The sequence below is a fragment of the Dermacentor silvarum genome, chromosome 7 (assembly GCF_013339745.2).
Source record: "Dermacentor silvarum isolate Dsil-2018 chromosome 7, BIME_Dsil_1.4, whole genome shotgun sequence".
NCBI classification, from domain to species: Eukaryota; Metazoa; Arthropoda; class Arachnida; order Ixodida; family Ixodidae; genus Dermacentor; species Dermacentor silvarum.
The window spans coordinates 180182927-180210816 of NC_051160.1; the positions used below are offsets into that span (position 1 = coordinate 180182927).

General features: G+C 50.2%; 1 protein-coding gene across 1 annotated transcript in view; it reads left to right on the top strand.

The window, feature by feature from the left end:
- The window catches only part of LOC125947269 (uncharacterized), a 280283-nt gene that overhangs the window by 105948 nt on the left and 146445 nt on the right, over positions 1 to 27890 (top strand). The gene's annotated exons all lie outside the window — the stretch shown is intronic.

Genomic DNA, 27890 nt, shown 5'->3' on the forward strand with positions numbered 1-27890 from the left:
TCTCAGATCGGCTAAAATGATTTGGTCAGTGTAAGCTACTCGCTTTCCTTCCACAAAGCAGCGCAAACGGGCATCACACTGCACGAATATCATCAAACTACAGTGTACTGTACATCAAACACAGCGGTTTCGGCGACGCGGGGACCTCCGTATAACCGCTATGTTACACAGTGTAGCCAGACGCTGGATTGATGGATGGATGGATGAGGCTGAACCCTTTAAACCGGGCGGTGGCATACGCCACCTAGCCATGACTATTAACATATTTTGTACTTTGTGGTGGGTGAAATTTCACCCCTGCCTTGATTTTATCCACCAATCAGATAACCTCTGTTTGGTTATTTCTACCCGCTTAAAGTCTATTTTGCCTTCACTGTCCCTAAACCCCAATGCTTTGAAAAAATCAGCCCCATTGCTTTGCACTGTAGGGTTAAGCCCTTTACAGAAAAGTATGAGGTGTTCAGCCGTTTCCTCTTCTTCTCCACACGCACACCACAACGTGTCTATACCTTGGTACTTGACTCGGTACATCTTAGTCCGCAATACTCCCGTCCTGGCTTCAAACAACAAAGATCTTCCCTTAGAATTATCGTAGATATTTTCTTTGGCAATTTCTTGCTTGAAAGTTCGGTATGTTCCCAGTGCTGATTTCGTCTGCATCCCTGTTTTCCACAGACCCCTCTCTGTTTCCTTAACCTTTTTCTTAACCGCTGTTTCCTGGTTTGCACCCCTCCTGCAGTCCAAATATTTGATTGACAGTTTTCTGGTCAGCTTCACCCATTTTGTATCAACATTAATTCCTCATGTACAAATAACTGAAAACTCTCCTTGCCCACCGCTTTTCTGCCATTTCTCTCAATCGCTCCTCAAATTCTATCTTGCTGCTGGCGAATTCCCTGCCCTCGAATGACGTCCATCCCATGTCACCCTGTACCCCCTGATTTGGTGTATTTCCGTGTGCTCCCAGAGCCAGTCTACCTACCCCTCGCTGCTTAACTTCCAACCTTGCTCGAACCTCTGATCTCATGCACAGGACCGCATTGCCGAAAGTCAAACTAGGGACCATCACCACTTTCCAAATCCCTCTCACCACTTCGTACCCATTGTAATTCCACAGTGCCCTATTTTTCATCACAGCTGCATTTCTGCTACCTTTAGTCGCCACATATTTTTCATGTTCCGTTAGGTACTCAGCCCCATTGGTTATCCACACTCCAAGATATTTGTACTTATCCACCACCTCCAGCGTAACCTCCTGTATCCCATGCTCGCTGCCCTGATTATCATTAAAAGTCATGACTGCCGATTTTTCTTTACTAAACTTCAAACCTAAGCTATCTCCCTCTTTACCACAGATGTCCATTAATCTCTGCAAGTCTTCCTTGCTGTCAGCCATAAGTACAATGTCATCCGCATACATCAATCCTGGTAATGACTGTTTAATCCATTCTCCTTGCTTGAAATAGGAAAGGTTGAAGCCAAGTCCGCTCCTCTCTAATTTTTTCTCTAATCCTTGTAAATACAGCATGAACAACAGAGGTGACAGAGGGCACCCCTGCCTAAGCCCCTGCTGTATCTCTATAGGTCCAGATACCTTGTTTTCCCATTTTATAAGCACCTTGTTACTTTTATAGATATCTTTTAAAAGATTTCTTACTCCATCTTCCACATCTAGAGTGCCCAGTATGTCCCACAAATCCTTTTGGATTACACTGTCATAGGCTCCCTTGATATCCAGAAATGCAAGCCATAGGGGCCTGTGTTCCTTTTCTGCTATTTCAATACACTGTGTCAATGAGAACAGATTATCTTCTAACCTTCTTTGTTTCCGGAACCCATTTTGTAGTTCCCCCAGCACCTCCTCGCTCTCCACCCATGCCTGCAGTCTGTCCTTTATAATCTGCATCACCACCCTGTAAACCACTGACGTCACTGTTATGGGACGGTAGTTGTTTATGTCGGCTTTGTCCCCCTTTCCCTTATATATCATGCTTATCCTGCTCAGTCTCCACCCGTCGGGGGCTTTACCGTCCGTTATCATTTTGCTCACTGCCTCTCTTAATGCTTTCTTAGATTTTGGGCCCAATGTCTTTATCAACATAATTGGGATGCCATCAGGACCTGTTGACGTGCTACTAGGAACCCTCTTCTCTGCCCTTTCCCACTCGCTTTGCTCATTACATTTAGCCTATCGTGCATCCTATGTGACATTAGTGCATGATCTATCGTCGACTGCAGGCTCCCTACCTCCCATGTTATGTGCCCTTCACACTTCTCAGTACTGTTGCATACAACTAAGTCATGCATTTCACACATATCCAGCATCATGTTGCCTGTTGAGTCTGTGTACCCGTCCATGTCTTCTATGTGTGCGTTCATATCTCCTAGTATAATAATCTCGCACCCTTCTCCTAGCTCATTAATGTCACTTGATATGCATTCCAGCATTTTTTTCCTCTTTGGCATTTGCTCCTGTCCACAGGTATACAAAGCCAAGGAGTGTCTGCTCTCCTGCAACTTTCCCTTTTAGCCATAAATGCTCCTTGCATTCCTGTTTGACCCTTTGCCAGTTTATACTTTTATGAATGAATGAATCCACCCCTTTTCTGCTGCCCTCTGTTCTATTGCAATATTCCCATGCATAGTCAGGATTACAGGGAGGTTGCTCCATGTCCCTAAGATGTGTCTCCACAAACCCGTATACCATCAGCTTTTCTTGCCTTAGTTGCTCGTCTATCTCCTCCCACTTCAGCCTATTCCTGCCACCTTGCATGTTAATGTACCCAAGGAGGTTATAAAAAAAACTTCTGGAGTGGAGATGCCGCGCCGCGGCTGACGCCGGCGACCGCCATATTGCTCCGGGCAGAAAACGCAGCTGCGCCGCTTGGGCCGTTGCGGTAGTTCGGCAGTTGCGGCATTTATAGTGCTTAGTTACGGTCTGCTGAGCGGTAGTTCTGCGTTTGTAAGGGACCATCGAAGCTCTGCTGAACGGGATGGTGAACGCCTGCGTCGCACGAATCCTGCGAAGCAAAAGTCAGGAGTAACGTTTCACGTGTATATGTAGCGCGAAAAAGCCTTCAATCGCTCGACCATTGCTGTGCACTATCTCCGTCGAGGAGCGCTGTTGTACATGAAATCTATTTTTAATTGGCTAATATAGGCTGAAACAAGCGTTTTTCTGCATGTTTGTGCGACAGGTTCCCGAAAGCGAAAGCGCTGCGTGACGCATGGCAGCCCGCTGTTCGCAGAGATGGCTGGGCGCCTAAAGATTCGGATGTTCTGTGCTCGGTGCACTTTGAAGAGGGTTGTTTTGACAGGTCTGGTCAAACGACAAGGCTGCGACAGGGCAGCATTCCAACCATTTTTCTAGTGTTCTCCGCACATCTGCATAAAAAAGCGAGTTCGTAAGAAATGCTTGCTGTTCGTATATATTTCCGGTGCGCTTGCATATGATATTCCGCATGTCGAGAGGAATTATTTACTACTTATTTATATAAAATGATACAGCTCACAGACCTGGCGGACGTCGTAGCTGCGTCTCACAAGTTGACTGTTTATAAGCGTGGCACGCAACTGTTTCGCATCAAAACAAGAAAATAACTGACCTAACTGGCAAATAAAGAGTATTGCCAGTCACATATCGTGTGTGTAACAACACGATATGTGCCTGGAGCAACAGCAGTTCTTGTGCAGCCATAGGCATCCTATCTCGGCGTAATTTAACTTAGGCTGGATCGCGAATATTACTGTTTTCGGAGATCAAGTTGCTGTTGCATGCCGTCGTGTAAAGCTCTATACAAATCAGAGTTCATACATATTCGTCTATTGCGGACTCACGATCTTTACAATATTTAAAAGCCATTATTCGTAGTTACTGAACCGTGCGCCTTAAGAAGTGACATTATCAGCATGCCTTTAATTTTGGGCATTAGTGCAATTTTTTTTTGTTTTTGCGCAGCCAAAAATATGTTTGTTTTGATGTGTTTGCATTTTATGTATGCCTGTTTGGTATTGTTTTCCTATAGTATACACTGTGATGCACCAGGTAGTTTGTAAAGATTTCACTAGGGTACTGTACGTAGAACCCATTTATTACTACATTCTTCCCTCTAACCTCTTCGTCGTCTTCTCTTCTTCATAACTGCGCTGGCGATGTGGTTCGCCACACACTCCCAATCGGCTATCTTGGTCCCCACGAGGATAATACGGCAGCACATTCCCAATTGAAGCCTTTTCAACTTTTTTACTGGGTCCTTGGTAGTATATTGTCTTCAGGAGTCCTTGCTGTCTGGCTGTCTTGACGACATAGTAAGGTCCTGTAAAGGGCGTTTTCGAATCAAGTCCCTTTCGAACCAGAACCCAGGAATCTGGTTCAATCTCCGGCATTTTTGTGCTGTGTCTGCGGTCAAAATTCTTTTTCATTGTCACTCTATATCTTTGTCGCTGCTGAGAAGTCTTGGGATGTTCCTTCAGATCAATTAGTTTCACTAAACCCAATTCGTGATCAGCTGGCAGCCATGAACTCGTGCCAAACGCCGCAAAATGTGGGCTGCATCCCAGGCCCGCTGTATACGATCTGTTGTGATGCGCTACGGCTCCTTCTAAGGCGCATTTCCAGCCGCCTTTGAATTCGGGGTATAATCGTATGTACATCTTCAAGTCCCTTATCATTCGCTCTGCAAGGGAATTCGCTTCCGGATGGTAAGGTGCTGGGAAACGAAGGGTGATATTTCTTTTCTCAGCCCAAAGTCTTACTTTCTCGCTTTTAAAGGCTGGGCCATTGTCTGCGACGACGACTCTGACGTTGTTGAAGAGTTCTCGTTCCAGCAATGATATCACGCAGTTTGCGTCCTCTTTCCCAGCTTTGGCGGCGACAAAACGCGTGCACTCGTCTACGGCGACAAGGAATGCTTGCGTCTTCTTAACTCCCTCCCCCTTCTTTTTGACTTCAGCGAAATCAAGATGAACAACCTCGAATGGGATATCGGAATACACTGGCAAGACCATCCTGTTGCCTCTAGGCTTGTACTTGGCTTTAACAAGCTGGCACTGATGACAAGTCTTCACATAATTTGTGATGTCTTCTTTCATGTTTTTCCAAGTGAATCGCTGGGCTATTTTGTGGTATGTCTTCCAAAATCCGTCGTGCCCTCCTGACTCTGGACTGGTGTGGTAAAGCTTCAGGACTGTCGGCACTTTGGTCTCCGGAACGTGCAATTTTCCATTTCTTACTTCCATCTCCTGGGTGCCTTCCCAAAGCTGTAAGAGGTTTACATTTCTAGTTGGGGTTTCGTGCGGCACGTGGAGTCGAGATAGGGCATCGGCATCTTGATGTTTCTGTCCCGGGCGATGTATAACGTCAAAGCTGAATTGTTGTACTTCGCTAACCCATCGAGCTATTCTGCCCTTCGGCTGCGATAGCTCTAACAGGTACGTCAACGCCTGGTTGTCTGTGAACAGCTTGAAGTGGTTTCCTTCCAAGTAGCTTCTGAAATATCGCAAGGCCATCACCACTGCCAGTGCTTCCTTCTCCGTAGTTGCATAATTTTCTTGTGTTTTCGTAAAAGTGCAAGAGTAGTAACCTACCACCCTCAGTTCTTTTCCTTGGCGTTCTGTCGCATCACGCTGATAGAGTATGGCACCTGCTCCATAATAAGATGCGTCGGTATATAGCTCAAAGGGCAACTTAAAGTCAGGGAGCATTAATACAGGGTCTGATGAAATGATGCGGACAAGCTCGGTGTAGCAATTCTCGCATTCTTCTGACCACATAAATGGCACGCCCTTTTGGGTCAGTGCAGTGAGACATTTCGTCTTTCTGGCATAGTCTCTTATGAATGCACGGAAATGGCCCGCCAGTCCCAAAAACACTCGGAGGGAATGAACATCACACGGCTTCACCATCTTCTTGATGCGTTGCACACTCTCTTCCTTGGTGCTTTTCGTTTTACCGTCAAACACCCTACCGAGGAAAACCACCTTATTGCAAAAAAACTCACTTTTCTTCATGTTAATTTTAAGTCTTGCGGCGCCTAGAGCCTGAAGTACTTTACACAAATGTTCCTCATGGTTTTCCTTTGTCCTGGAGTAGACGATGATATCATCCACATACAAATTGCAAAAGTTTCCAATGAATTTGCTCAGTGTTTCGTTCATCATCTTTTGGAACCACGACCCAGAATTCTTCCAGCCAAATGGTAACCGATTATACTCGTAGATGTCGAATGGTGTGACAAAGGCAGTGAATTTCTTAGTTTCTTCTTTTAATGGCACTTGCCAGTACCCCTTGCATAAGTCTATACGTGAAAACCATTCGCATCCTCCAGTCTCATCAATGATATCATCTATCCTAGGCATCGGGTATGGAAAAAGATCAGTCTGCTTGTTTATCATTCGGTAATCAGTGCACAGTCGGAATGATCCATCTTCCTTCGGTACAATGGTAATAGGGGAAGCAAAAGATGATGTCGATGGCCTAATGATCCCTGCCTCTAACATGCCTTGAAGTTCTTGCCTTAACCATACTTTCTTTTCATGGCTGAGGCTATATGGCTTTTTTCTGACGACTGTGCTGTCGCGCAACAAGAACGGCACCTCAATCGCTGTTGTGGCTTCGGGATATGGCCCAATGCATATTAGCTCGGGGAACTTCAACGGCACGTCTTCCGCGCAAGATAGCTTTCGTTCGTCGGGTGTTTCAGTCCAAGACGTATCTTGCTCAGGTTGTCCAATGGTCACCTCGTCATTCCATAATATGTTAATCTTCATGCTCCTCATATCGGGCCGCGATAAAAGAAAGTCGAAGTCCACCGCTGACACGACGAGTGCTTCCACCTTGAACTTCTGACCTTGGAACTCAAGAGCTGTTTTTGTCCATTTATGATATTCCCGAGATGAACCATCGTAGCTACACACACGAATAGACTTCCCGGAAATGATGCTGGAGGAATCCACAATATTGTTACGTAAAACGACACAAGGCGGGACTATTTACACTGTATTTACACTAGACAGACACAGTAGCCAAGATGGTGGACAGCCACCAGCACCCGACAGAACCGTCTTCTTTGTCGTCTGCCCCTGGCAGAATGTGTCTCTCGTAGCATTACCCCCGGCGGTGAAAGCGCCGTCTCGGCGCACTTCAAACATTGTCGTCAGAAGGAGGGTGGTATGCTTTCAGCCTGCTGACGTGAACAATGTCACTGGGAGCGATCGCAGGTGGCAAAGTCGGAGAGACGGGAACAATCTCGTAGGTGACGTCCGTGACCTGGCGGATGATTCGGTAAGGACCCGTGTACCGAGATAACAACTTCTCGGAGAGGCCCACACGACGGAATGGACACCACAGGAGAACTAAGGCACCGGGTGAGAAGCGAACGTCATGATGCCGGCTGTCATAGAGGCGCTTTTGGGTCGCTTGCGAGGCCGACAGCCTAGAGCGGGCGATCTGACGCGCATGATCGGCACGAGCGATGGCATCACGTGCATATTCGCTAGGCGGCGCGGCAGCAGCCGGAAGTAGGGTGTCCATTGGCAACGTCGGTTCACGGCCAAAGAGCATGTAAAAGGGTGAATAACCGGCGGTATCGTGACGCGATGAATTGTAGGCGAAGGTCACGTAAGGCAGCGCCAGGTCCCAGTCACGGTGGTCGGAGGAAACATACATTGAGAGCATGTCCGTAAGGGTGCGATTTAGGCGCTCGGTGAGGCCATTTGTTTGAGGATGGTAGGCGGTGGTCAACTTGTGCTGCGTTGAGGAGGAGCGCAAAAGATCGCCGATTACTCGGGATAAAAATGCACGGCCTCGATCTGTGAGCAATTGGCTAGGGGCGCCATGGTGTAGAATAACATCGTGGAGCAAAAAATCGGCAACGTCAGTAGCAGTGCTGGTGGGGAGCGCTCGAGTGATTGCATACCTGGTCGCATAATCGATAGCAACGGCGACCCACTTGTTGCCGGATCTTGACTCAGGAAAGGGACCGAGAAGGTCTAAACCAACACGGAAGAATGGTGCGGTCGGGATGGAGAGTGGTTGAAGTTGTAAGAGGGACGTGACGGCGGCTGTACGAGCCGTGCCGTCGTCCCTGATCAGAAGGGCGAAGGCGGCGAGCCGAGCGACGGGGCTGCGACGACCAGCGTGTCTGGCTTTTAGAACCACACTGCGCGTGCCGAGCTTGCGCCTCCAGCACGCGCTGCGCTTCTTTATTTTTCTCTTTCTTTGATAGCCGGCGCCAAGGCACCGGCTGAGAGCGCCGAACAAAGCGCTCCGCGCTGCGGCGTCGGTGGGCGCTACAGGGCCCCCCGCCCAGACGGAACGTCGAAATGGCGAGCCAGTTGAGTCCTGATTGAAAAGTGTCCATGGCCAGTCCGAGTCGTCAACGTGAAGGCATCGGGTCGCCACCACCACTCAGGCGGGCGGCACTGGGTGCTCCTCAACGGGCGAGGGACTCGCGGAACGGACGCTGTTGGCAGGAGTGCGTCTACCCGCTGATTTGACGGACGCCACATGTCTCTGGAAGAATGAGGAAGGGGGAGGCGTGTAAGGCGAAGGGTGCGTCGACGGTGCCAGCGCACGCGTTGCCGGAGGCGTATCACAGACCGCACCGTTGCATGACGTGTAGGATGCGTGCACAAGCAATGGAGTCGAAGCCCTGGACAGGCCACGACGCGTGCCTTGCAGGTGGACGCGGCGCAGCCTGTCGGGAGGCGAACACGATCCGGCAGAGCTAACGATGGGGTGCATCGCGAGTAAGCCACGGGCTGGCCAGGAAAAAGGGGGTCAAGGTCCGCAGGAATGTCCGGTGGTTCCCTCGGTCCATCGCAAAAGCCGGAAGCGGGTCGAAGCCGTGAAGCGCTCAGCGACGAGGCACGAACGTCCGTCGAGGCAGCACAGGTGAAGACCCGGGTGGGCTGGGTAGGTGGAATGACCTGTACCAACTGCGCTGAAGACTGCGCTGACCGCTGGAGATATGGACCGTTCGTTGTCGGGTGTCGCAGAAGGTCGTGACCCGTATCCGCGGTGGTGGTAGCCGGCAGAGTCGGAGGCAGTGGGATCGGCGCGGTGCCGAGCTCGCGCGCCGCCTCGGAGACCGGCTCAGCAGACCGCGTGGAAGGGTCGGGTGCCGTTGTTGCAGGAGCGATGGCGTTGGAGACAGACCCGATGGCGTGGGGCACGGTAGCCGGCGTTGGGTCGGCGAGGTCTCCACTGTCGCCTGCCACCGTTGGGGGCGAGAAAGGCGGTGACGTGGCCGGTGTCATGGTCGTGACGATACCCTCGGCGACAACATTGTGCGCGTACTCGCACGAAAGAGACCCCTGGAGAGAGCCGGAGGCCGGGGACTGTGCGGTAGCGCATCGGGTGGTCGCCAAGACGGTATCGGGGCAAGTCGAGGGAGGAAGGCTTGCCTGATGGTGTCTAACGGGCGCAGGAGCAGACGCGTCTGGTGCTGGCGGTGAGGACGCTGGCAGAGATGACTCGCGCACCGCGCGGTCTACCTCTGGAAGAGGGTGGTAGACAGCACCGAAGAAGTCGAGCACGCGCTGCCGCAGTTCGTCGTACGGGCGCGGGCCAGGCGATGGAACGCCGAGGTGGAGCTGGAGAGCAAGCGGCAGGACGTCGAGGAGTACCGCGTGCTTGAACTCCTGGATCCAGATGTGGTTCAGCTCCAGAGCCGCCTCAAACTGAGCGAACCATGCGCCGACGTAGCTGGACGAGAACGGCGGCAGTGGTGGGTCGAACTGCGGCTCCGGCCAGTGAGCCATGGCAGCGTGTCGCTCGGTGGAACGCGCGTTCTCCCGGGTCACCAATGTAAGAGGGACGTGACGGCGGCTGTACGAGCCGTGCCGTCGTCCCTGATCAGAAGGGCGAAGGCGGCGAGCCGAGCGACGGGGCTGCGACGACCAGCGTGTCTGGCTTTTAGAACCACACTGCGCGTGCCGAGCTTGCGCCTCCAGCACGCGCTGCGCTTCTTTATTTTTCTCTTTCTTTGATAGCCGGCGCCAAGGCACCGGCTGAGAGCGCCGAACAAAGCGCTCCGCGCTGCGGCGTCGGTGGGCGCTACAAAGTAGACCAGCAGGGGGTGCAGCAGGACGTTTCCGACGTTGGCATTTATCGCAGGAGGTCACGTAACGTCGAACAGACCGGGCGAGACCACGCCAAAAGAAGCGGCGCCGGACACGGTCGTACGTGCGGGATACTCCAAGGTGACCAGCAGTTGGTTCGTCGTGAAGCTCATGCAGGACCGTTGAACGCAGATGTTTAGGCACAACGAGAAGCAGCTCAAGGCCATCGGACTGGACGTTACGACGGTAAAGTGTGCCATTCACGAGGACGAACATGCGCAGTGAGGCGTCGTTAGGTGCCGATTCCAGCCGGTCAATGAGCGATCGCAAAGAATCATCACGGCGTTGTTCGTCACCAATCTGGAGAAACTGATACATGGACATAACGCAGGGGCTATGTTCGATTTCCGATCCGTCTGGTTGGTCAACAGGGTAGCGGGACAAGCAGTCCGCGTCCAGATGGAGGCGGCCAGACTTGTAGGTAACTGAGTAAGAGTACTCCTGAAGGCGCAGCGCCCAACGACCAAGTCGTCCAGTAGGGTCCTTCAGTGAGGCAAGCCAACAGAGAGCGTGGTGATCTGTGACAACACGAAAAGGGCGGCCATACAAGTAAGGACGGAATTTCGAAACCGCCCAGACAAGGGCAAGACATTCCCGTTCCGTAATCGAGTAATTGCGTTCAGATTTCGAAAGGAGACGACTTGCGTACGCAATAACACGATCAATGCCGCGTTGGTTTTGGGCTAAAACTGCACCGATGCCGTGGCCACTAGCGTCTGTGCGTACTTCTGTGGGAGCAGCTGGGTCAAAATGGGCAAGAATAGGTGGAGTCGTTAGGGCGGCGATGAGCTCAGAGAAGGCGTTAGCTTGTAGAGGACCCCAACAAAACGGGACGTCTTGCTTGAGAAGGTCAGTGAGTGGACGTGCGAGCGCCGCAAAGTTTTTCACGAAACGGCGAAAGTAGGAGCACAGCCCCACGAAACTACGAACGTCATGGACAGATCGAGGAACGGGGAAATTCGTGACAGCGCGTACCTTCGCTGGGTCTGGTCGGACACCGGAAGCGTCAACGAGGTGGCCCAGCACAGTAATTTGACGAAGAGCGAAGTGGCACTTCGAGGAATTGAGCTGGAGGCCAGCTCGTCGGAAAATTGCTAGAATGGTCGAAAGCCGCTCAAGGTGTGTTGCGAAAGTGGGAGAGAAAATTATCACGTCGTCCAGGTAACATAAACACGTCGACCATTTAAATCCTTGAAGCAGTGTGTCCATCATTCTCTCAAAGGTGGCTGGTGCGTTGCAGAGACCGAAAGGCATGACCTTGAATTGGTAAAGGCCGTCAGGGGTCACGAAGGCGGTCTTCTCGCGATCCAGGTCGTCTACAGCGATTTGCCAGTAGCCAGATCGAAGGTCCAGGGATGAAAAGAAGGTGGCACCATGGAGGCAGTCGAGGGCGTCGTCGATACGTGGAAGAGGGTACACGTCCTTCTTGGTGATTTTGTTGAGGTGCCGATAATCAATGCAGAAACGCCAGGAGCCGTCTTTCTTCTTTACTAATACGACGGGGGAGGCCCAAGGACTAGATGATGGTTCGATGATGTCCTTCGCAAGCATTTTCGCCACAATATTTTCATTAATTAGGCTTACGGAAGCACCAGTGTCAATCAATACTGACATGTTTCTGCTGTTTATAAGCATCGGCACTATTAAAACGCCTGATTTAACAAGGAACACCGTTTCTTCAGCGTAATGGTGAGGTTCGGTGGTGCCTTGACTTTCGGAGGTATGACTGCTGAAGGGGTACCGAGCATCATGTGTAGTTATCGCTTGGTCTAGAGTTGTTACCCTTGTCTTATTTGATGGTACATTAAAATCTGGGGTCATAATGTACGCCAGTGACTCAAGCAATTGGTCTATTGTGCTTGGCGACCTAGCTAGAACTTGTTTCTGGCACTCTCTTGTCATACCGTGTATAATGAGGGCGATAACAGACGATTCTGGAAGTTTCGGCTCGGCTGTACAAATTAAATGCCATTTTTCCAACACATATTCTCTGATGTTAACTGCCTTCTGTCTGTAGAATGTGGCGTTATTCCAAAGTTCCACGGGATTCTTTTTAAATGCTCGAGAGAAACTCTCTTTCCATTCATCCCACGATTCGCTCAACTGTGAAGTGAACCGAAGATCGTACCATTTCCGCGCATTGCCACACAGAAATATCCGCATGTTCTGTATGCGATCCTCGTCAGTCAACCATTGGTTCCTGGAGCAAGCGTACTCATAAAAACGAAGCCAGGTATGTACACCGGACGAATTTCCATCAAATATGTCTGGTTTCAAGAAAGGCTGTTCTCTCTTGCTTCTAGATCTTGATAGCGCAACAAGAAGATCTACCAGCTGCTGCTGTTGCCTCATCTGGCATTGCTGAAGCTCAAGTAGTGCGTTCGTAACAGTTATATCATTGTCCAGCGGCACTACAGCTGGTTCAGTTTCACGAGCTGAGATGGCTCCTTTAAAACAAGTTTCGGACTCGTCTTGTTCATTGCAGGCAGGAACGATACCTTTAGTGACGGGGTCGTCAGCCGTAAACCCGGAGGCACTTGGAACGCTCCGCAGAACATCAGGCGTGGTGATGTCCTCCAGTGGCCTGACATGTTGTTCGTCACTTGCTCTGTAGCCCTTGATGGTGGTTCGTCCCTCGTTGAACACGACGTTCATCTTCTTCCCCGCACAGGTTCGCATCCTGTCGACTGCGCCAATGTAAAGATTTCACTAGGGTACTGTACGTAGAACCCATTTATTACTACATTCTTCCCTCTAACCTCTTCGTCGTCTTCTCTTCTTCATAACTGCGCTGGCGATGTGGTTCGCCACATAGTTATGCAATATTTTATTCATTTTTTCCACCATGTTGTTTTATGCTTATTTTTATCAAAATAGCTAGGACATAATAAAAATTTATTTACCACTTTACTGATTTCACCTTGTACTTCGTGTCACTTCGGTAATGTGGCAAGCTGATGCGCATGAAACGCGTTACAGCTTCAGCCCACGTATTCTTGCGTTAACAACTGCCTTGTGCATTTGTCCTTAGCCTGACAAGACTAAGATTACTGGGGATTCCTGATGATAGAACTAGGCGACATGAAAGCCCTAGCGTCGCTAACTCAATGATACTGTTGCAGGAAGAAAGCAGGCCCACGAGTGTAGAAGGATGTATATTTACAAGCGAAGAAATATGGCGTTCAGGCAACGGCCAGAGACTTCGTCTTTCTCTCGTTCGCGTCACCTTCTTCTTTCCTTTCACCGTAACATCACCCTCCCGGTGGGGTTAGCTCCGTCCCGGTGCAGGTTATGGAGCGTCGCTTAATGGGGAGACATAGGGCTTGAGCCTGGCGACGTGAACAACATCGCTGGTGACGTTGGGAGACACTGAAGGCTGACCGACTGGGGCGATCTCGTATGTCACGTCGGACAGTTGTCGTAATATCTGGTATGGACCAGAATAACGGGAAAGGAGTTTTTCCGACAAGCCGACTCGACGTGAAGGCGTCCAGAGAAGGACAAGGGAACCAGGTGAAAAATGGTGGTCTCGGTGCCGAAGGTCGTAGCGTCGTTTTTGAGAAGCTTGCGAGACTGTGAGGCGATGACGGGCGACCTCTCGGGCCTGGGCGGCTAAGGCAATAGCATCGCGAGCGTAACCAGTGCTGGGTGATTATACTGCGGAAGGTAGCAACGTGTCGAAGGGCAAGGTGGGGTCGCGGCCATACAAAAGGTAAAATGGGGAGAATCCGGCAGTATCGTGACGGGACGAGTTGTATGCGAAAGTGATGTACGGTAAAGCGACGTCCCAGTCGCGGTGATCGTCGGAAACGAACAGGGCCAGCATTTCGGTTAGTGTGCGGTTGAGTCGTTCGGTGAGGCCGTTCGTTTGAGGGTGGTATGCGGTAGCGAGCTGGTGTTCTGTAGAACAGGAGCGGAGCAGATCATCGACGACCTTCGAGAGAAAGTAGCGGCCGCGATCCGTGAGTAACTGGCGAGGGGCGCCGTGGTGCAGGATGACGTCGTATAGTAGGAAGTCGGCGACATCTGTAGCGCAGCTGGTTGGCATCGCTTGTGTAATGGCATATCTCGTGGCATAATCTGTTGCTACAGCAATCCATTTGTTTCCTTTCATAGAAATAGGAAAGGGGCCAAGGAGGTCGAGGCCCACACGGAAGAAGGGCTCTGTAGGGATAGCAATTGGTTGAAGCAAACCAGCAGGAGGCATAGCAGGCGTTTGCGGCGCTGACACAGGTCGCAAGAAGTGACATAACGGCGCACAGAGCGATAAATGCCGGGCCAGAAGAAGCGGCGCCGCAGGCGGTCGTAAGTACGAGTGATGCCCAGATGTCCAGCAGTAGGAGCGTCGTGAAGTTGCTGGAGCACGGCCAGTCGAAGGTGCTTTGGAACGACTAGGAGCAGCTCCGGGCCATCAGGACGAACACTACGACGGTATAAAGTTCCATCGCGCAAGGTGAACATCCGCAGAGACGGGTCATTAGGCGAGGAGCTTAGGCGTTCCATAAGTGTTCGAAGAACAGGATCTTGGCGTTGCTCGTCGCCAATATGGAGAAAGCCGGAGAGAGACAGAATACTGATGTCCGAGTCTGCATCGGTATCGTCCGGTTGATCCACGGGATTGCGGGGCAGGCAGTCAGCGTCTTTATGCAGGCGCCCTGACATATACGCAATAGAAAATGTATATTCTTGTAGACGCAATGCCCAACGTGCAAGTCGTCCAGTTGGGTCCTTCAAAGAGGAGAGCCAGCAGAGGGCGTGATGATCGGTTACGACGCAGAAGCTCCGACCGAAAAGGTACGGCCGAAATTTCGCGACCGCCCATACGAGCGCGAGGCATTCCCTCTCAGTGATGGAGTAATTTCGCTCGGGCGTGGAAAGAAGGCGGCTGGCGTAAGCGATGACACGGTCGTGGCCCTGTTGACGTTGAGCGAGGACAGCGCCGATGCCATAACCACTCGCGTCAGTTCGGACTTCAGTATGCGCAGAAGGGTCAAAGTGTGACAGAATCGGGGAGGTTGTAAGCCGCTCGATCAGGATAGAGAAGGCTTGCTCCTGCAGTGGTCCCCAAGAGAAAGAGGCATCTTTCTTAAGAAGGTCAGTGAGAGGGCGAGCGATGTCGGCAAATTGTTTCACAAATCGCCGGAAATAAGAGCATAAGCCCAGAAAACTACGGACATCGTTTGTTGAACAAGGTACAGGAAAATTGCGCACAGCGTGCACTTTCTGTGGATCAGGTTGGATTCCGGCGGCGTTTACGAGATGGCCGAGCATGGTAATTTCACGGCGACCGAAATGGCACTTGGAGGAGTTTAGCTGAAGGCCAGCCCTACGAAACACGGAGAGTATGGTCGTGAGGCGCCTCAGGTGGCTCTCAAAGTTCGACGAAAACACAATCACATCGTCGAGGTAACAGAGGCATGTAGACCACTTCAAGCCGCGCAGCAGAGAGTCCATCATGCGCTCGAATGTAGCTGGCGCATTGCATAATCCAAAGGGCATGACTTTAAATTGGTACAGACCGTCCGGTGTGGCGAAGGCGGTTTTCTCGCAGTCCATCTCGTCGACGCTAATCTGCCAATAGCCGGAGCGGAGGTCAATTGATGAAAAGTATTGGGATCCGTGAAGGCAGTCAAGAGCGTCGTCAATGCGAGGCAGGGGATAAACATCCTTCTTTGTTATCTTGTTGAGGTGACGGTAGTCAACGCAGAAGCGCCACGAGTTGTCTTTTTTCTTTACTAAGACAACCGGTGATGCCCACGGGCTACTGGAAGGTTCAATGATGTCCTTGTCCATCATCTTGTCGACCTCTTTCTGGATTATGGCCCTTTCTGTTGCGGATACACGATATGGCCGCCTATGAATGGGGCTGGCGTCACCGGTGTTGATGCGATGCGTGACAACAGATGTCTGACCAAGTGGACGGTCGTCCAAATCAAAGATATCCCGATAAGATGAGAGGAGGTGACGAAGAGCTGTTCTTTGCTCGGAAGGAAGGTCAGGGGCGATCATCTTACAAACATCGTCCGCAGGCGTCGAGCACGAAGGAATGGGTGACAAAGGTGCGTTGGTACTCAGGAAGGATTCGGAGGCCAAAGAAGAAATCTCAAATTCTTCCAAAGGAGTGATAAGTGCGACGGCAATGCCGTGTGGCAGCACATGCGTCGAAAATCCAAAATTGAGGATGGGCACCCGAGCGCAGTTGTCGAGGATCCGGATTAAGGTGCTCGGTAGGGCAATATTTCGTGACAAAACCACGTCAGTAAGCGGAGACACGACGTACTCGCCATCAGGTACGGGAGGACAGGGCGTCAGGAGGACATTGGTAGCCGCCTGTGGAGACAGCCGTGCAAACTCAGCAGAACATAAGCGGGGTGAAGCACAAGTTGTTGCGTCTGCGTCGGCAGGAAGCGGCAGATCCAGCTGTACAACACCTGCGGAGCAGTCAATTTGGGCAGAGTGTTTCGAAAGGAAGTCGAGGCCGAGAATTAGATCGTGTGGACAGTGCTCGAGGACGATAAATAAAACAACGCTATAATGGCCCGCAATGGTCACACGTGCTGTGCACATTCCAAGAACAGGTGAAGTACTCCCATCGGCGACTCGCACAGTGCACGGTACGGCGGGAGTCAGAACCTTTTTGAGCCTTCGGCGGAGAGCAGCGCTCATAACTGAAAGCTGCGCTCCTGTGTCAATGAGAGATGTGACAGGAACACCATCAACTTCAATGTCCAGTAGGTTTCCACGTGTAGGCAGGGTCAACAGAGGATTTGTGGGCCGGGTCGGAGTTGCAGCTTCACCTCCGGGAGCTGCACCGCCTAGTTTCCCGAAGGGAAGCGACCGGTTGCAGATGGGGACGAAGAGCGGTGAACGAGAGGCGAACGGGACCGACGGCCTTGCGGAGACGGGGAGCGGCTGGATCTTGGTGGAGCACTGTCGGCGTTGATGTTCCGAGGCGGCGTGTAGGGCGAGAAAGTGCGATTGTCTGGTACTTGGCGGTAGTGACTCGGAGACGACCACCGAGGAGACGACGACCAGCGATTACGGCAATGACGGGCGATGTGTCCAATACCGGAACAATTAAAACAGATGGGTCTGTCATCCGGTGTGCGCCAGTCAGCGGGGTTGCGGCGGAGTGGCGGGAAGCTTTGCGTTTGGGAGCGAGCGGCCGGAGAAATCTGGTAGGTGTTCGTATGGCGGACCGAGCAGAGAGATGGAATGCCCAACTCGCTATTTTTTCCCGAACACGTGTTCGAATTTCGGCAAGAGACCATGTTTTCTTACTTTTATTTATTACCTCATGCGTAATTTTTTTCATTCTTTATACTGCTGTTTAACACTTGCTTCCGTTGCTATGCAATGCAACAAAAAGTCAAGCAGAAGCTGAAGGAATAATAACAAAATAACAATACTGAATAGTAAAAACCAGTCAAAAGACGAAGGACAGAGAAAAGACGTGGCACACACTAACAATGTTTTGCAGTGAAACGATAGGCAATGTTTACAGCGCCACCTCACGGAAATCCACAAAACTATTTCAACTAAAGCATGCCATCCGAGAACTGCATGCATACGAAACCCAGCCGACGCCTGCTTGACAGGCTCCGCTGTGCGCTCAAGGCTCATTTACACTAGGCCGACACGGCACCGATTTTGGTCAGACGACTGTAGGCGGCAGCGTTATCCTTCCTTTAAACTGTTGGCCACAGCGTTTTCCGTCATGTAGACTGCTGTCGCCAACAGTCGTCTGACCAAAATTGGTGCCTTGTCAGCCTGGTGTGAATTAGGGAGCGCACAGTGGAGCTACGGTGGCTATAATGGGTAGGTGTGCCGACCGGCGCGTCTGGAGCGTAGTTCACCGCTTCTCCGCGTCATGACGCAAAATTGACGCTGCGGTCAGTAGAACGGTTCCACAGCGCGCGTCGTCTGCTACAGGGGGCTGGCGGCAAGCAAAAATAAATAAAGCCCGTATTGGAATAGTTGTATGTCGTCTGTTTGTATCAGTTTCAAAGGTGAAGAGCTCCACGTCTCTCGTACTGTTTGCAAGTTCCTAAGCGATGTGAAATGTTCCAGGTCGGAAAAATGACCGGCGAGATTAGCCGCGGCATTGCTCGACCAAAGAAGACCACCAAGGAGACTTACTGCTTCGCTCCGAACTGCAAGTCGGGCTATAAATTTGTGAGAAAGACAGCGGAAATGTTCCGCTGTCTGACAGCGGAAATAATCGCCTCGGGCTGCTCAGTAGCTTGCTCAGTATCGGCGACGTTAATGAGCAAACCGTACACCGAAAAGCGTACGTCCAACTTCTCCGCGCTCCGCTCCGCGCGGAGGAGAGCCCACCCTCCGCGCGACTCCACCCTCCGCGCGGAGGGTGGAGTCGAGTCCGGCCGTGGGTCGGCCCACGGCCGGGCTCGACTGGCGCGCGCGCTCGCTTCTTACGGCCTTCGCATCGGGGCTAGTTCATGCCTATGGCCGCTGCTTGGAGGGGGGCGCTGCGACCCCACCCTGCTTAAAGCCCCTTGATGTTAGAAAGTAGCGACACTCTCCCCCCCGCGCGCGCTTTCCTCCTCAATTCTCCTCGGATTTCTCCCCCTCACCGGGCCGGCGCGGCCCTGAACCCTCCAGTGGCTCGCTGCAGCCGCATTAGAATCAATGCGCGCGCTTGTTTATTCGGCCCTTTCAAGCGTTGTATGGGAATTTATCCCTTGTGAAACTGTCATGACGAAAGTACGTTTCCGATAGAACGTCGTGACATTTTTTTTTGAGGACGCTTCGATAAATAGAAGCGGAAGCGCTCCGAAAAAATGAGTACCAAGCAGTGGCTGAGCTGTTTACCTCTACGTCGCCACTTGGATAGTCCGTAACGCGGAGGTGTATTGGGTGCATACAATATAAGCAGCGTAAAGTATAAACTAGAATTTGGTTCACAATATTCGCTCTTAAAATGCTCAGAGAAGGTAACCAAGAAGAAATGTGATAGTTTACTTAAAGTGAATTCGCCAAAATGAGTGGGCCAAAAGCCTTTGTACCAATGCCACTGTGCAAAATACGTGCTGTGTTTGCGAAACAGCCAACATAGAACTTTACACACGCGCCTGTATTCCGTCACTATGAAACGACGAGAAATTACATTCAATCACCTCTGGGAGTAACCTAAGTCTCTCTCTCAAAAAAAAAAAACAACAACAACAAAAGGCTGATTGCTTACACGGAAACTGCTAAGACTGGCACTTGATAATTCACTTACAGACTTCAAGATGGCAAGTTAACCAGAATTGAGGGAGATTATCAGAAGCGCGTGGCTTGTACTTAATGAGCATGCGCGAATAATACATAATACCACTTATCTACATATATATTGCGGTTCATGCCTTCGCAACATAAAGTACGTAAAGAAAAAGAAATGCTCGCAGTATTGAAACTTTGCAAAGATACAATAAGCACGCAATAAGAGTAAAATAGTTCCTTGGCTTCACAAGTATCAGGCGCAAGGATCACACGCACACACACACACGCACGCGCGCGCACACACACATACACGCACACACGCACGCACATACACAAACACGCACACACACACGCACACAACTACAAAATATGAGTTACAGGCATTAACTCACACATTACATACATTTGAAAACTAACGCACGCGCGAAAACACAAAAAGCTTTGTCACGGGTCGAAGAGTCAACAAAAATTTGAGCCGCCTCACTTTAAGAAAAAAACTATATGCACAGTTATCGGTGCTCTGTATTGAACTGAACGAAGAGTCCGGCTATGCGAAGAGCATTAAAATCTTCATGCAACTTCATCCGCAAATATGAGGAAAGCTGCAACATTCGCCTCGCAAAGAACAGCGTGCTTAGAAGGGGCGAAATCCCTTCTCCAGATGTTATGGAGCCACTGCTTCCGACGCACGACATTCCGTTCACCTCGGGGGATATAAAATAAGGCTTGCCCTTTCTCTGACCTGCTGCTGCAGTGAAACGCGCAGCAGCAAGGCATTTTTACTGAAAACGAAGCTCAGATTCCTACGAAAGGATGGAAAAACTTGGGAAACACACGTTCGGAGCGGCAGGGCGACCACTACTTGGACTGCTCATGGCGAGCGGGAGAAACCAAAGGCGCGCGAAAGCAAGTTCCGCGCAGTTTTCGTGACGTCAGGGTCACCTGACCGGGTAGTCGCGCGCGCCGCAGCCATTCAGCGTGGCGGATGCGCTGCCTCCGCGAAAGAGGGGGAGAAAAGGAGGAGGTTGACCGCGCCGGCGAGGGTGTGGCGGCGTAGATCAAAGCGTGTCGCTACTTTCTAACATCAAGGGGCTTTAACCCTGCTCAGCTGCTCCCAGCCGATCTGTGCAGCGCGCGCAACGCTGGAAGATTGGGTCGGGCGCGCTTCTTACCTCACCGTGCATTCAAGAACAAGTCGCCTAATTGTAGAGGACGCGTAAATTGTTCATCTAGGCTTCTTATAAATGGATGCAGTGTAACTGAATTAATACATCAAGCTTCTTTAAATTCACTGGAGATGTATGCGCCGGGAGAACAGCTCTCCGCCATCAAATGCATTTTGAGGAATTTAAATAAATATTTATTGCTCGTACGCACTTACAATGGTTGCCATACTTTCAGGCGAAAACTCTTGCGGACACACCAGCTCACAAATGTGTCTTATTCACAATTACAATCTAAAGTGTTTCCTTGGCGGCTTGTGTACATAGGCCGACTTGTCGTTTTCGTCACTCAGTTGGTTTGACTGATTTACAAGGACTATTCTCAGAAACTTCTCGGCAATTAGATTTGCGGATCGTATCGCATGGCTGTCGTCAACACCTTCAGGGCAGCTCAAGATGGGAGCGGGTTGTAATTATATTTCGATTACTTCTAGTACATTCCTGCGTGGCAGGTGTTCGGAGGCTTTATCGAAAAAAAAACGCTATTATTTATTTATTTTAATTTTATAAATACTGCAATCACCATGCGGTGATTTTAGCAGGGTGGTACAAGCATAACGAATACATTGGTATGTACAGAAAATGCACAGGTTAATAAAGAAAACTGTTATTTGAATAAATACAAAGCGTACAGGTTGGGCACACGCAACGTTACACTAAAGAAGTAAAACACTGTCACTGCAAACATGGCACAAACAAAATAATCTCACTGTAAACATGATAAAAAAAGAAGTGAATGTTGGCGCAGAGACGACGTCATTTTTGCTGGTTCCAGTCCACTATTGTGCGCGGAAAAAAAGAATACTTAAAAGAGTTGTTGCGTGAGGAAAAAGGAGTTATAGTGAAATTATGTATTTGCCGAGTAGCGTATCCGGAGGAGAAGGCTACGATCTTTTTATGTCCATCTTATAATTCCCCTTTATTAGTTGATGCTATCTTGTCCAAAAGCGCTAGAAACTCGGGTTATATCCTCATTGCTTGGGAACTGGTGAAAAGAAACACCGGGTGTTTTCTCGAAACGGGACTTGCAATACGGAAGACAGCCATACACCATCACACAGCAGTTATACACCGATGTGCAGTGAACGGCGCCAACACTTGGCTGTGGCAGCGCGTACTAAAGGCTGTACGACCGTCTTCAGGAGACTGCATACTGAACAACACTGACAGAGCACCGCATAAAATGCGCGGGAAAACGATCGTGCGAGCGCGAAGGCAAGCGCATGTACGCGGAGCAGGGGAGGAAGGGTCAGGGTCGCAGCGCCCCTACCGCCGACGGGTGGCGAAACGTACTGAGAAACTCTCCCATTGTTTCCCCGACGGGTGAGAAGGCCGTAAGAAACGAGCGCGCGCGCCAGTCGAGCCCGGCCGTGGTCGGCCACGGCCGCCTGGATCGGCGCGCGCGGCGGGGTTGCTCCGGCCGTCCCATTCGGACGGAGAGGGTGTAATTGCGGAAAGGGGCGTGGCCGCTGCTTTCGCCGCACCGCGGCGCGCGCCTATTGGAAAAAGGCAGCAGAAAATGTCCCTAACAACACGGCAGCAGGACCCGATGAAATCCCAATACAGCTAATCAAAAACCTCGGTCCAAAAAGCAAGGCACTGCTGACTAATGCCATAGAGCAAGTGATTAGAACAAAGAATATTCCCGTTGGATGGCGTGAAAGCAAGATGAATCTCATCTACAAAGACAAAGGAAATAAGGATAAGACGAGCTCGTACAGGCCAGTTACAGTAACGTCGGTGATATATAGAATGGCAATGCAAGCCATAAAATTAGAACTGTCGAAGTGGGTGGAGGAAAACGGTGTATTGGGGGAACTACAGAATGGGTTCAGGCCAGGCAGACGCTTAGAAGACAATATGTTTGTACTAACTCAGTGCATAGAGATTTCAGTAGCTCAGAAAAGACCTTTATGGATAGCATTTCTAGATATTAAAGGAGCTTATGACAACGTAGACAGGGAATTGTTGTGGGATATTCTTCAATACGAAGGCATAGATGACGATTTCGTGGAGCTGCTGAGGGAGATATATCGAGACAAGTGGTATGGGAAGGTATAAAAGGAAATGAAATGGTGGGAATTCACCAAGGATTGAAGCAAGGATGCCCTCTGTCACCATTGTTGTTCACGCTTCACGTTAAGGGTATAGGAAGACGACTGGAAAACAGCGAATTAGGTTTTGATTTATCCTACATGCGTAATGGACAAATGGTGCAACAGAAGGTCCCCGGACTGATGTACGCAGACGACATTGTGCTACTAGCGGACAATAAAAAAGATTTACAGATACTTGCGAATATCTGTGGGAATGCAGCGACAAATCTAGGCCTTAAGTTTAGCGCAGAGAAATCAGGAATTATGATCTTTAATGAGCACACGAGTAACTTCGTGGTGTCAATTCAACAGCAAGTAATACCCATAGTGAAGCAATATAATTACCTCAGCGTACACATAAACGAAGGAAAGAATTACTCAAGCAACCACCAATATACTCTGAAAATAAAGGGGAAGCGGAATGCCACAATAATGAAACACAGAGCACTGTGGGGCCACAATAAGTATGAGGTGGTGCGTGGAATCTGGAAAGGAGTAATGGTGCCAGCGCTAACATTCACAAATGCCATTATATGCTTAAAATCGTATATATTAGCGGGTTTGTAAGTTACCAAAGATCAGTAGGCCGGTTGGCTTTGGGAGCCCACGGTAATACCACAAATGAGGCAGTGCATGGAGACATGGGTTGGGCCTCTTTTGAAGTCAGAGAAACACAGAGCAAAATTAGTTTTGAAGAAAGGCTCAGGAACATGGATGAAAATAAATGGGCGGCTAAGGTGCACAAGTATCTCTACATGAAAAGCGTGGACACAGAATGGAGGAAGAGGTCAAGGAAGTTGGCAACCAAGTACAGGATAATCGAAACAGTAAATAGACAACCAGGAGTCATCAGAAAGAAAGTGAGAGAAATAGAGACCGTGAATTGGATGCAAAGAATGGAAACGAAAAGGACAATGGAGATTTACAAGAATGAGAAGAAAGAAATTAGAAGGGAAAATCTGTACGATAACACAAAGGGCAGTGCCTTGCTTTTTGAGGCTCGAGCCGGTTGCCTAAGGACGAAAACATATCGGAACAAATTTTCGGAACTAGATGAGACATGTGCATGCTGCAGTAAAGATCCAGAGACCACTCAGCACATCCTAATGGAATGCGACAGGATCCACCCAGCGAGAACCATAGGTAACGTGCAACTCCCAGAAGCGCTTGGTTTTAAAGTGGAAGGAAACATAAACAGATCAGCCGTAGAGATCAGCAAGAGGCGATTAGAGTACTGGTGGAAAAAAAGCAGGGAAAAGATGGATACGACCTGACCTCTTAAAATCATAGGCAGCGGCACAAGGTAAATTTTTGAAAAAGAAAAATAATAATGAGAGGTATACAAAAATGCTAGATAAAGAACATGTATAGTATACCTGATTAAATCAAGCAGGCTAGGTGACTTTTTGTCGCCGCCCCGTTTCAAAGGGGATGCCAATAAATCATCATCATCATCAACTCCCTTGCTACGGCTGCGCGCGAGACGATTTGCGCTATAATGAAAATATCGCTATATACGAAACCGCGAGAAGTTGTGCTGAACAAAAAGGCACAGAAAAGCACTGATGTCCCTTGACGCTATTTTTTTTCTTCTTTGCACTGCAGCCTCTGTCAGGATGATGCTGCCCGAAACGCGTACACTCGTAAGCCAAATTTTCCCGGGAAAATTATTTCCGCGCGCTCAAGCGCAGCATGCCAACGGAAAGCCTGCACGCGAGAGAAGGCATTCGAGCTCTATCTGCTAGAAGGAATGCCAGGTGACTGACGAGGCAACCAAGTTTTTTTTTTCTTTTTTGGCGAATCCGCAGCCCGCAAACTTTTGTTTATGACTTGCATTTTCCCCAGCTTGACCAATTGACTGTCAAAATACGCCTTGAAAAGTGAGAGATATGACTCGGAACTTTTAAATGGAGAGCTGAAGTCGCCGCAGTCTTGCATCTGTACATGCTAATGCGCTGTTTATTGTGTTAAATAAGCGAACTCATCACACGTCTTCCTGCACGAAGTATCAAGCTGCTTACCTGAGTCGACAGCCACGGACAGGCATTTTTCACCAACTTTCTGAGCCATCAGTAAATAATTGAATGCCATGATTGTATTCATGGCGAAATTACCAGCATAACACATTTCACCCCTGCCTTGATTTTATCCACCAATCAGATAACCTCTGTTTGGTTATTTCTACCCGCTTAAAGTCTATTTTGCCTTCACTGACCCTAAACCCCAATGCTTTGAAAAAATCAGCCCCGTTGCTTTGCACGATAGGGTTATGCCCTTTACAGAAAAGTATGAGGTGTTCAGCCGTGTAAAACGAATTATTTCCACACACCATGATTGGGTTCAGAAGACATCTCTCCACGCAAGACGCCCTTCTGCAACTAAAACACCAACTCATAGACAGTCCGGGGTGCTCGACGAGAGCCATCCTCGGGCTGGACCTGAAAAAGGCCTTCGATAGCGTTCGCCACGATGCCATATTACGACAAATAGACAAGCTAAATCTCGGACTGCGAACGTACAACTACATTCGAGATTTCCTCACGGCAAGAACAGCTCGCATGCGAGTGGGACAACTCGACTCAGATCAAATCAACATCGGGAGCTCGGGCATCCCGCAGGGCTCGGTCATCTCGCCGCTGCTTTTCAACCTCGTCCTGCTGGGGTTACCCGACCGATTGTTGCAAATCGAAGGACTGCACCACACGCTATACGCGGATGATATTACGATCTGGACGACAACGGGCAGCGACGGAGCGATCGAGCAACGTTTACAGCAGGCCATCCAGTGCATGGAAAACTACCTGGTGGGCACGGGACTCACCTGCTCGGCCGAAATATCCGAATTGCTGCTATATAGACCGGTCAGAAAAGGGTGCCCACCTAAAGGCTACACCCCTCCGGAAAAGGAAGAGATCCAATTGACGGCATCAAACGGCCTACCCATCCCGATGGTAGACAAGATTCGGGTACTAGGAATGATGATTGAACACAAGGGCGGCAATGGCGAAGCACTTCGCAAGATAACAGCAAAGGCCACCAGCAGTGCGATGCAGCTCATCCGACGCATCACCAACAAACACGCGGGCATGCGCGAAGGCAACATCATACGACTTATACAAGCCTTCGTTATTTCTCAAATAACGTACACGGCAGTGTTTCAGAACAGGACAGCTGCAGAAAGAAACAAGCTCAACGCCCTCATACGCAAGGCGTACAAATGTGCGTTGGGACTTGCGCCCAGAGTGAGCACCACCAAGCTCCTAAAACTAGGCTTGCACAACACGCTCGAGGAACTCGTGGAGGCGCAACAAGTGTCCCAACTCGAGCGCCTATCCAAGACCCGCTCGGGCAGGCACGTGCTCGAAAAGCTCGGCATTACATACCACACGCAGCACGGCATCAAAGTGGAAATGCCAAGAACCATGCGCGAGCAACTATACGTGCCCCCATTGCCTCGCAACATGCACCCCCAACACCACACGGGGAGACGTAAAGCCAGAGCACAACACATGAACCAAGGTTACTCCAACGACAAGGAGGCAGTCTTCACCGACGCAGCCCGTTATCGAGACAGGAAGAGTTTCGTGGCGGCAGTTACTAGCCACCGAGGTAACTACCTCACGGGCGTCACCGTGAACACGACATACGCCGAAGCGGCAGAGGAAGCGGCCATAGCACTGGCCCTTACACAAACCAAGGCTACATACGTGATCTGCGATTCGCAAACGGCAATTCGCAATTTTTCAAATTGGCGCATATCGCAAGAGGCGTATCACATACTCAGGCGACATCCCATACACCAGGGAGAGGCCGACGTCGATAACCGAAGGCACTTGCTTTGGATCCCGGCACACACTGGACTGAGCACCCCCAACGAAGCGGCTCACCGCGTTGCTCGAGGCCTCACTCACCGAGCATCATCGGAGGAAGAGCCCCCGCGGGGTACTGCAAACGTGTGGGCGTGGGAGGATCGTTTGACCAGGTTCCACGACATCACGACACACTACCAGTTACAGAGACGCGTATACCCATTCCCTCACGCTAGGTTAGACAGGGCGCAAGCAGTACACTACAGGCAATTACAAACTGATTCTTACGAGAAGGACCAGTCGTTATACCGCCGTCTCTTCTCGTCTGACGGGGCAACGCCGAGAGCGTACGGACTGCCAAAAGTTCACAAAGATGGCTGCCCCCTGAGACCTATTGTATCTTTTGTTGGATCTCCGACATACAACTTGTCAAAGTTCTTAGTTGAAATCTTAAATCCTCTTGCGGAGGATAATGCGTTCACGGTTAAGAATTCCAAAGAATTTGTCACCGCGATACGTCAGCAGCATCTGGGTGACGCGGATGTTATGGCGTCTTTTGATGTCACGTCTTTATTCACCAATGTGCCGATAAAACTGGCTACCGATGTAATCGAGAAACGCCTACAAGATGATTGTACTTTGACAAGTCGAACTTCGCTGACTGTTGATGATATCATGATTTTACTGAGGTTTTGCTTAAAGCAAACATATTTCACTTTTGGCGGAACTGTCTACCACCAAATAGAAGGTGTCCCGATGGGCAGCCCTGTGTCGGTAATCGTGGCAGATCTTTTGATGGAACACGTGGAAACTATATGCCTGTCCACCTTGCCCTTCCCTGTGAAAATGTACTGCCGTTATGTAGATGACACTTTCGTCATTGTAGAAAAGCACAATCTGCAGGCTATGCATGATGCACTCAATAGTGTTCATCCTGCCATTCAATTCACGTGTGAAATGGAAGATGGTGACACTTTGGCGTTTCTAGATGTGCTGGTGCGTCGGAACGAGGGCGGTTCATTGGCGACATCCGTATACCGCAAACCTTGCGACAGTGGCAATGTGCTGAGTTTTGACTCGCACCACCCTGCGGAGCACAAATATGCTGTTGCCCGTACACTTCTGTCACGTTGCGACGCGCTGTCGTCGACACAGACCCTGAGGAAGCATGAAGAAACAAATGTTGCCACTGTCCTGAATAAACGGAGCTACCCTCAGCGGTTTTGTCGATGACACGCGGCGCCGCATGCACAGACCTCGCGAGAGCAGGGCTAATAAGGAAAAATCTGTTGTGTGCATCCCGTATGTCTGCGGCTTGTCAGAAGCTGTGCGTAGGGCCTTGCGACCTCTGGGCGTTAGGACTGTGTTTAAACCCATGCGCACACTGGCTAACGTGTTCCCAAAACCAAAGGACC